The sequence below is a fragment of the Antechinus flavipes genome, chromosome 6, assembly GCF_016432865.1.
Source record: "Antechinus flavipes isolate AdamAnt ecotype Samford, QLD, Australia chromosome 6, AdamAnt_v2, whole genome shotgun sequence".
Classification (NCBI taxonomy): domain Eukaryota; kingdom Metazoa; phylum Chordata; class Mammalia; order Dasyuromorphia; family Dasyuridae; genus Antechinus; species Antechinus flavipes.
Genome location: NC_067403.1, coordinates 196,812,264 through 196,819,581, shown reverse-complemented (window position 1 = coordinate 196,819,581; position 7,318 = coordinate 196,812,264). Strand labels below are relative to the sequence as shown.

At 38.7% G+C, this 7,318-nt stretch overlaps 1 protein-coding gene across 1 annotated transcript in view; it reads left to right on the top strand.

Moving 5' to 3' along the window:
* Nucleotides 1–4,490: 4,490 nt before the first annotated feature.
* The window catches only part of TACC3 (transforming acidic coiled-coil containing protein 3), a 35,086-nt gene continuing 32,258 nt past the window's right edge, over nucleotides 4,491–7,318 (top strand). The window contains exon 1 of the mRNA XM_051964620.1: nucleotides 4,491–4,639. The gene's annotated coding sequence lies outside the window, so the exon portion shown is untranslated. The remainder of the gene's footprint in view (nucleotides 4,640–7,318) is intronic.

Sequence of the window (7,318 nt, the reverse complement as noted above, 5' to 3'; positions counted from 1 at the left end):
CAGTTAAAAGTAATAATTACTCCAAATGCAGCCAGGTGATAAAAGTTCAAACGTTTATTTTCTCCTTCTAAAATAGCCCGGTTATTTTTTCTTAGAGGCCTATCTTTCTGCTTGGTTCCAAGAGCTCTTGTAGCTAGTCCTTTACCTCTGTTCCCTTCAGCCTCCAGCCAGCACAAAGGTGGAAAATGGAATGGATCTCTCTTGCCTCTGAGAGAGGGCTTCTGGCTCTCCCAGAGCGCTCCTCTCTAACTCTTGGCAATGTTCTGAAGTAACTCACTAACCCAAAGCTAAGAGCCTCTTTATATATGATCTCCCAAAAGTTGATTCCTCCTTCTGGAGGCAGGGATTAAGGGAGGTATGAATTCAGATATCTCATACTAAACCCTGAAATCTCCCAAATGTGTGAACTCCATTGAGTACTTAAATACATTAGTAAGCTAGAGGTACCATGCTAAATCAGCACTTTGTAAGGATTCCAATACATTTCTGCTAAAATAGACTATCAATTATTTTCCAAACTCTATATTTCATCTCCTACCTCCATGCTTTTCGACATACATTTATCCTTGCTTGAAATATCCTCTCTTTCTTATCTCCAAATCCTTATCTTTCTTCAAAGCCTCAAAATGGATTTCTTTATTTACCAGTGCATTCTGTCCTTGAATTTACTTAAAAAACCCCCACAAAAAAACAAAAAAAGCCCCTTGTGTCTATATTGTGCCCTCTCAATAGAATAGTATAAATTCCTTGAAGGAAACAGCTGTTTCTGTCATTCAAAAAGTCTATCAATAAGCATCTATTGGAACTAAAACAAAATTGAGAGTGTTTGCTCTTGATAAATAAATAAATCACAAAATAGTGATAAAATAACTAGAGTGTAATGTTTCTCCAGAGTTCCTGCCCTTTAGTGGGGAGGAGGACAAACAACTGGAGAAAGGAGGAAAAGTCATTTAAAGGATATGACACTGGGATTATTTACTGCCATCTTTATGCAAAAGACTCCCAAACTCTCTCCTGAGTTTTTAATGCCATCTCACCAATTCTTTATTGGAAAATTCAAATTCTGGTGACATCTTCAACTCAACATGTCCAAACTAGAACTCATTATTCCTTTCTACCATTCTCTAAAAAGAAAAGAAAACTCTCTTTTCTCAAACTTTTTTTTTTCATTTGAAATTATTACAATCTTTCAATCTCTTCAATCTCTTAGGCTATAGATCCAATCAATTGACATTTTTTTTTTTTTTGGCTGAGGCAATTGGGGTGACTTGCCCAGGGCCACACAAGAAAAATCTTGATAGTTCTACTTTCATAATAATTCACATCCAATCCTTCCTCCTGACCACACAGTTATCACCTGAATTCCGACTTTCATCAACTTTCCCCTGAATGTGACCAATTCAGACACATGGGAATGCTTGTATGAACAGATATCTATAGTAAAATTAGCAGAAACAAAATAAATGTGTGACTGAAGGAATATAAATGCCTGAAAGGCAGTCATAATCTGATAAACTGTATGACTAATTTTGCTTTGAAATTCAGGGACTATTATAATGGAATGTTTCATATGATATCAGAGTTGTTTGTTGTGTCACTTGTTTTTGATGAGCAACTGTTGTTTTTTTGGGTTTGTAAAAGAAGTCAATGGTGGTGGGGATGAAATTTGAGAAATAATGATGGTGTAGAAGTCAGAAATTCCTGCTTCTGACACTTTATTTGCTGTGTTATCCTTGGCAAGTCACTAAAGTTCTCTGACACTCTCAGCACCTCCCTAAGATTTATTAATAAATCATAGAAATTTTTAATCTGTATCAACACATGAAGTTCTCATGGACTGGTGAAATAACAGAACATCTTTGATGTATTGTTATTTGTTATAGTTTATATAATTGTTTATTATATAATTATCATATATTATATAATTATATTATAATTGTTTATTATAAACAATTTGTTATTGTTTATATGAAAATAGGGTGAGAGAACAAGTGGGGGAAAAACAACTCCATTTTAAGTTCCAGTAAAAAGATACAAGTATACAGAATGAGAGCAGTAAGAGTCCTATTAAGATGAAGGTTGTAGAGATACAGTGTTGTATTAAAAAGGAGTGCTGGATTCGAATCCCCTTCAAACATTTGCTGGCTGTTATATGATAAAGAAGTTTCAGCCTTTCAGAAACTCATCTGTATAATGGGATTATAGTTTACAATCCACCTGAGAGAACTATTATAAAGAGTTTGTAAACCTCAAAGCACTATAGAAATGTGAATTATTAATATTATAGGCTATTATTGCATTGAGAAGAAATTTGGACTAAATGCTCTATGTGGTGTAATAGATAAAACACTGTATTTGAAGTTGGGAACATGTGAGTCTAAATCTGGCTTTAGACATTTTGTGGTTGTGTGATCAAGGGCAAGTCATTTAACCCTGGTTTTGCCTCAGTTTCTTCATCTGTAAAATGAGCTGCAGAAGGAGATGGCAAACCACATCAGTATCTTTGCTAAGAAACTCCAAATGAGGTTACAGAGTCAGACAGAACTAAAATGACTGAACAATACAAAAGCTTTCTGGGGTCTCTTCTAACTATAAAGTTCTAAGATTCTACAAATTTCTTCACTACACTGACCAATAATATTATCTGAATCACCTTCTTGTGATAACTTTTCTGATGGGACATATATGGTTTTATTGTCTTACTCTATAAAAAGCTACTTCTAAAGGAAACCTAAAATGATACAGCCTTGGAAACCACAAAAATTCTTATCCTAGGTCTATAACTTGTGTTTTTTAAAAAATATTTTTGATAACTCTATTTCAACATAATTGGCTTTCATCATGTGTCTATGTATTTTATTTTGTGCATTTAAAAATATACTGAAAAGAGCTCCATAGGTTTTGCCAGAATGCCAATGGGTTTCGAAGATGGACAAAAAGATGAAGAATCCATTCTTTTTTGGAATATAAGCTCCTTGAGGGCTGGCAGACTTTTCTTTTTATCTGTATTAATAACATTTGGCAAAATACTTGGCACATAATAAGCATGTAATAAATGCTTTTTCATTCATTTCATTATGCAGAAAATATTTTTGCAACTTTTTTTTTTTTTTTAAGGACAGTGAGCAAAGTGTTCCCTATGAGTGTAATTTTTTGTGCTTTGTGATATTGACAGGAAATCTGGCTTTACCTTTGTATTTGCCTAAGAAAGACACAGGCAGGGCAGCTATATGTCACAGTGGATAGAGCACCCGCCCTGAAATCAGGAGGACGTGAGTTCAAATTTGGCCTTAGATACTTAACACGCTCTAGCTGTGTGACCCTGGGCAAGTCACTTAACTCCAATTGCCTCAGCCCCCCCCCCAAAAAAAAAGGGAGGTAGCATGACATAGATGAAAGTCAGGGACTAGAAGTCAGGAGACCAGTGAGCAATTACAACTTGATTACTCAATTGTTGTGGGACCTTAGATCTGTCACTTTTCTTTATTGATTCCATCTTCTCCTTGGTAAAATGAGAATTTTGTGAAGTGTTTGTTGAAAGAATCTATATATGAGCTGTTAGGGAAGTGCCAAGACTCCCAGATGTGGGCAATGAAATGGAAATGCGAGTTTCCATTTGGGGGTGAAAGGATTTATGCATACATTAGCATACCCTCCTACTAACCCAGACTGACACTTAGATCTGTTAGTTTTCTAGAGCACTAAAATGAGAATCCAACTCTTTTTAAGCCACACATTACAGAGAGTTGCAAAAAAAAAAAAAAAAAAAGGTAAAATTATTCCACCTTTTATTTTTTATTTTGGAAACGTTATTTTGAATACGAATGGTTTGTTCTTTTAAATTAAATTAATAAATATTTTAAGATTGAATGAGTTTGTTTTCAATTGAATTAAACGTTTTACAAGTTTGCTATTTTAATTTTAAACACATAAATATACAAACATACATAAATTGGATATATAGCGATGGTTATGGCCCACCTAAATGAAAGCTTTCTAGGATTCTCAGTAATTTTTAAATTTCAAGGGGACCTGAGATTAAAGTCTCAGAACTTGTCTCTCATCAGGAGGCCTGCCTGTCTCTCCAATTATTATTGTTAGGAATATTATTACTCGGACACTTAAACGATGTAGTTTATGCAGATTTGCCATATATCATATAAATTTACCTATATTTTTTGCGTCTTTTTAATGGCAAAAATCTTATTGCTCTGACTTTGTCCTCCACAGAGCAGTTCCACTATTCAGACTTCATTTCCCAGCCTTTACCGCGCGACCGAAAACGGATCTTTCGTCAGAGCCAATCTGTTCCCGGTACTCCCACTTCCTCCCAGGGACTGGGAGAGATACCCTACGGAGGGCGAGCAGGAACGGGGAAAGAGGCTTGCGGCGACGCCCCCTTGGAACGACAGAGTCGGCGCGAGTCCCCCTCCGCGCACGCGCTCTCCGGACAGCACGCTGATTGGCTGAAAGGGGCCGACTGTTCCTATTTGAATCTCGGCGGCACGGAGGAGGAGCGGCTCGGTTGTTCGGGACTGCTATACTTTCTGAGGTTTCCAGTTCCGGCGCTTTCCCGTCCCCCGGGCGGGCTCCCTTCTCCCTCGTCTGCGTTCGCGGCCTACGAGCCTTAACCCGGCAGGTAGGAGCGTCATGTCTCCCTGTCCCTCCTCTCTCTGCGGGGTTGACGGTTATCCGAGGCAGGGGCTCTCTGGAGGGTGGGCGAGTCCGGTGGGCCTGGGAGCTGGGGGAGGGGGACAGGAGAAGGGGAAGACCCTAAGACTCATCCAGGTCAAGCCCTGTATTTCACAGCGTCAGCTCGAATAGAGAGAAAGAGAAGGGAAGAGGTAGAAGGGGAGAGCAGGACTTGTAGGTCAGGAAGGCCCGAATTCAAATCCTCCTGCACGAGTGAGCTGTGCGCCCCTGGGCACACGTCTGAACCTCTCTGAGCGGCAACTTTACTCAAAGGCACCGCGCGTACTTGGAAGCTGGAAGATTTGAATTCACATTCATCCTCTCGCGCTATCTGTGTGACCTTGACCAAGTCACTTAACTCCTGTTTGCCTCAGTTTTCTCATATATAAAACAGCAGTATCGCCACCTATCTTTTAGAGTTGCAAGTTCACGCGAGATATCATTATTATTATTATTATTGTTATTATTTTTAATTTGCTGAGGCAATTGGGGTTAAGTGACCTGCCCAGGGTCACACAGCTAGGAAGTATTAAGTGTCTGAGACTAGATTTGAACTCAGGTCCTCCTGACTTCAAGGCTGGTGCTCTATCCACTGTACTATCTAGCTGCCCCTCACGCGAGATATCAATTGTGAAGTGCTTATCCCAGTGCCTGGAGCTCAGTAAATGCTTAATTAGATACTTATTGCCTCTCCTTCCACCCCCTAAGTGGTAAAAGGAACAATAACAGTACCTACTAAAGCAGGTTTTTGTGAGGCACAAATGTCCATAAAGGACTTTGCAACTTGTAAAATGCTATATAAAGGCCAGCTAACTGCAACTTAAAATGAAATAACTTTTTATTTTTCAAAATACATGCAAAGATAGTTTTCAGTATTCACCCTTGCAAAACCTCATAGTCCATATTTTTTCCCCTTCTCCTTCCTAGTCCACTAAACAAGTAATCCAGTACAAGTTAAACATGTTCAATAATTCTAAACATATTTCCACACTTGGACTGCAACTCTTAAAGATTGTGTAAATGTCAGTTACTGGAACTCTTTTAAGTAAAAGCCATTTAATGACTATTATTGTTTTAGAAAAAATAGTTATTTCTTTTCAGTGGAGTTCAAACAATCAGTTTATTCTGGTAGTGTTGCACAGGTGGATGCAATTACTGCTTTTTGTATTTGAATTAGGACTTCTGTACAACTGGATGATGGGAGTTTTATCTTGATTACACGTGATTTTGACCTTTGCTAGGTCTGTTTTGGAAAGCTTTGGGTTTGTTTTTGTGGGGTTACGAGAAGGAGAGTAATTGTTGATAATGCTTTCCAGTATTTGTTTTCTTTTCACTCAGTTAGCTGACATTTATTGAGCACCTACTATGTGCCAGATTCTATGTTAAGCCCTGGAGTAGCAGAGAAAGACAAAAACAAAAAACAGTCCCTGTTCTCCCGGAATTCCAATATGATGAGCAGAGAACATGCAAACAAGATGTAATCAGGATCAATTGGGGACTATTTCAGGGTAAAGGCACTAGAATTAAGAAGTATTGGAAAGGCTTCTTGTAAAAGCTAAAGACTTGAAGGGACGTTAGGGAAGCCAGGAGAGGTGCATTCCAAGTGTAGAGGACAGCTTCTGGAAATGCCCCATATGGAGTACCTTGTGCCAGAAATACCAAAAAAAGTCAGTCTTTTCCCCTTTCTCCTCCTGAGTTAAATGCTTTTACTCATTCTATGCTCTGTTATTAATTCATTTCTAATAGCATGATAATAACAATATCTAGACCCATGATGACTTTAGGAACCCCAGTTTTACATTGAGGTGGGGGGCCTAAGCCTTGTGGGTGTCCCTTTAACAGAAGACTGCTGCAGGAGCCCATCTTTTTGAGGGCCTAGTGCTGGTTGCCACAAGGGTGATCTTTCTCACAGATAATATGTAGATAAAAGTATTCTGGAATTTATGAAGATTTGATTTCAAATCCAACCTAATACTTCCTAGCTTGTGTGACCAAGTGTTATGGGCCAGAACTCTGAAACAAGGATTCTTACAAGGTGTTCAGTCAGCAGAATTGATGAGACAATGGTTATGTAGTTTAGCATGGTGCTTAATAGTTCTCTAAGTTCAGCATGAGTGATTTATTTTTACAACAAATAATGGTTTCCTAGTGATATAATGATTGGTTCATACTCGGTGTAGAGCATATAAGCTGGGAGTCAGAGACAGATTCATTCATTGTCCACCCAGTTTGTGGTGACTGGAGGCTGAAGCACAAACCCTTGGACTCAGACTCACTTCATCTCATTCCAATGGCTACACCTCCATGAAAATTAACATCTTGGAGCCCCTCTTCACTTAAAAGTGGGTATTCCCCTACTCTTAGTCCAAAACTGTGATAATTATTTGGCTCCCTGTCCTCCTGCATTTTCTCCACTGAAACCAAGTCCCGTCTGAAGGCCATGAGAAAGCTAGTTGAGCACCAGGCAAAGGAGACAATAAAGGATTTGGACTTTAACACCTGGCTATTCTCACGGTAAATACTCTACTGAAATGAAGGCTGCCTCAGAGACCTCCAGAAAACCAAGCAAGAACACTACAACCATGGGCAAATTGTTTAATCTTTTTCCTCTCAGTTTTTTCCTCTG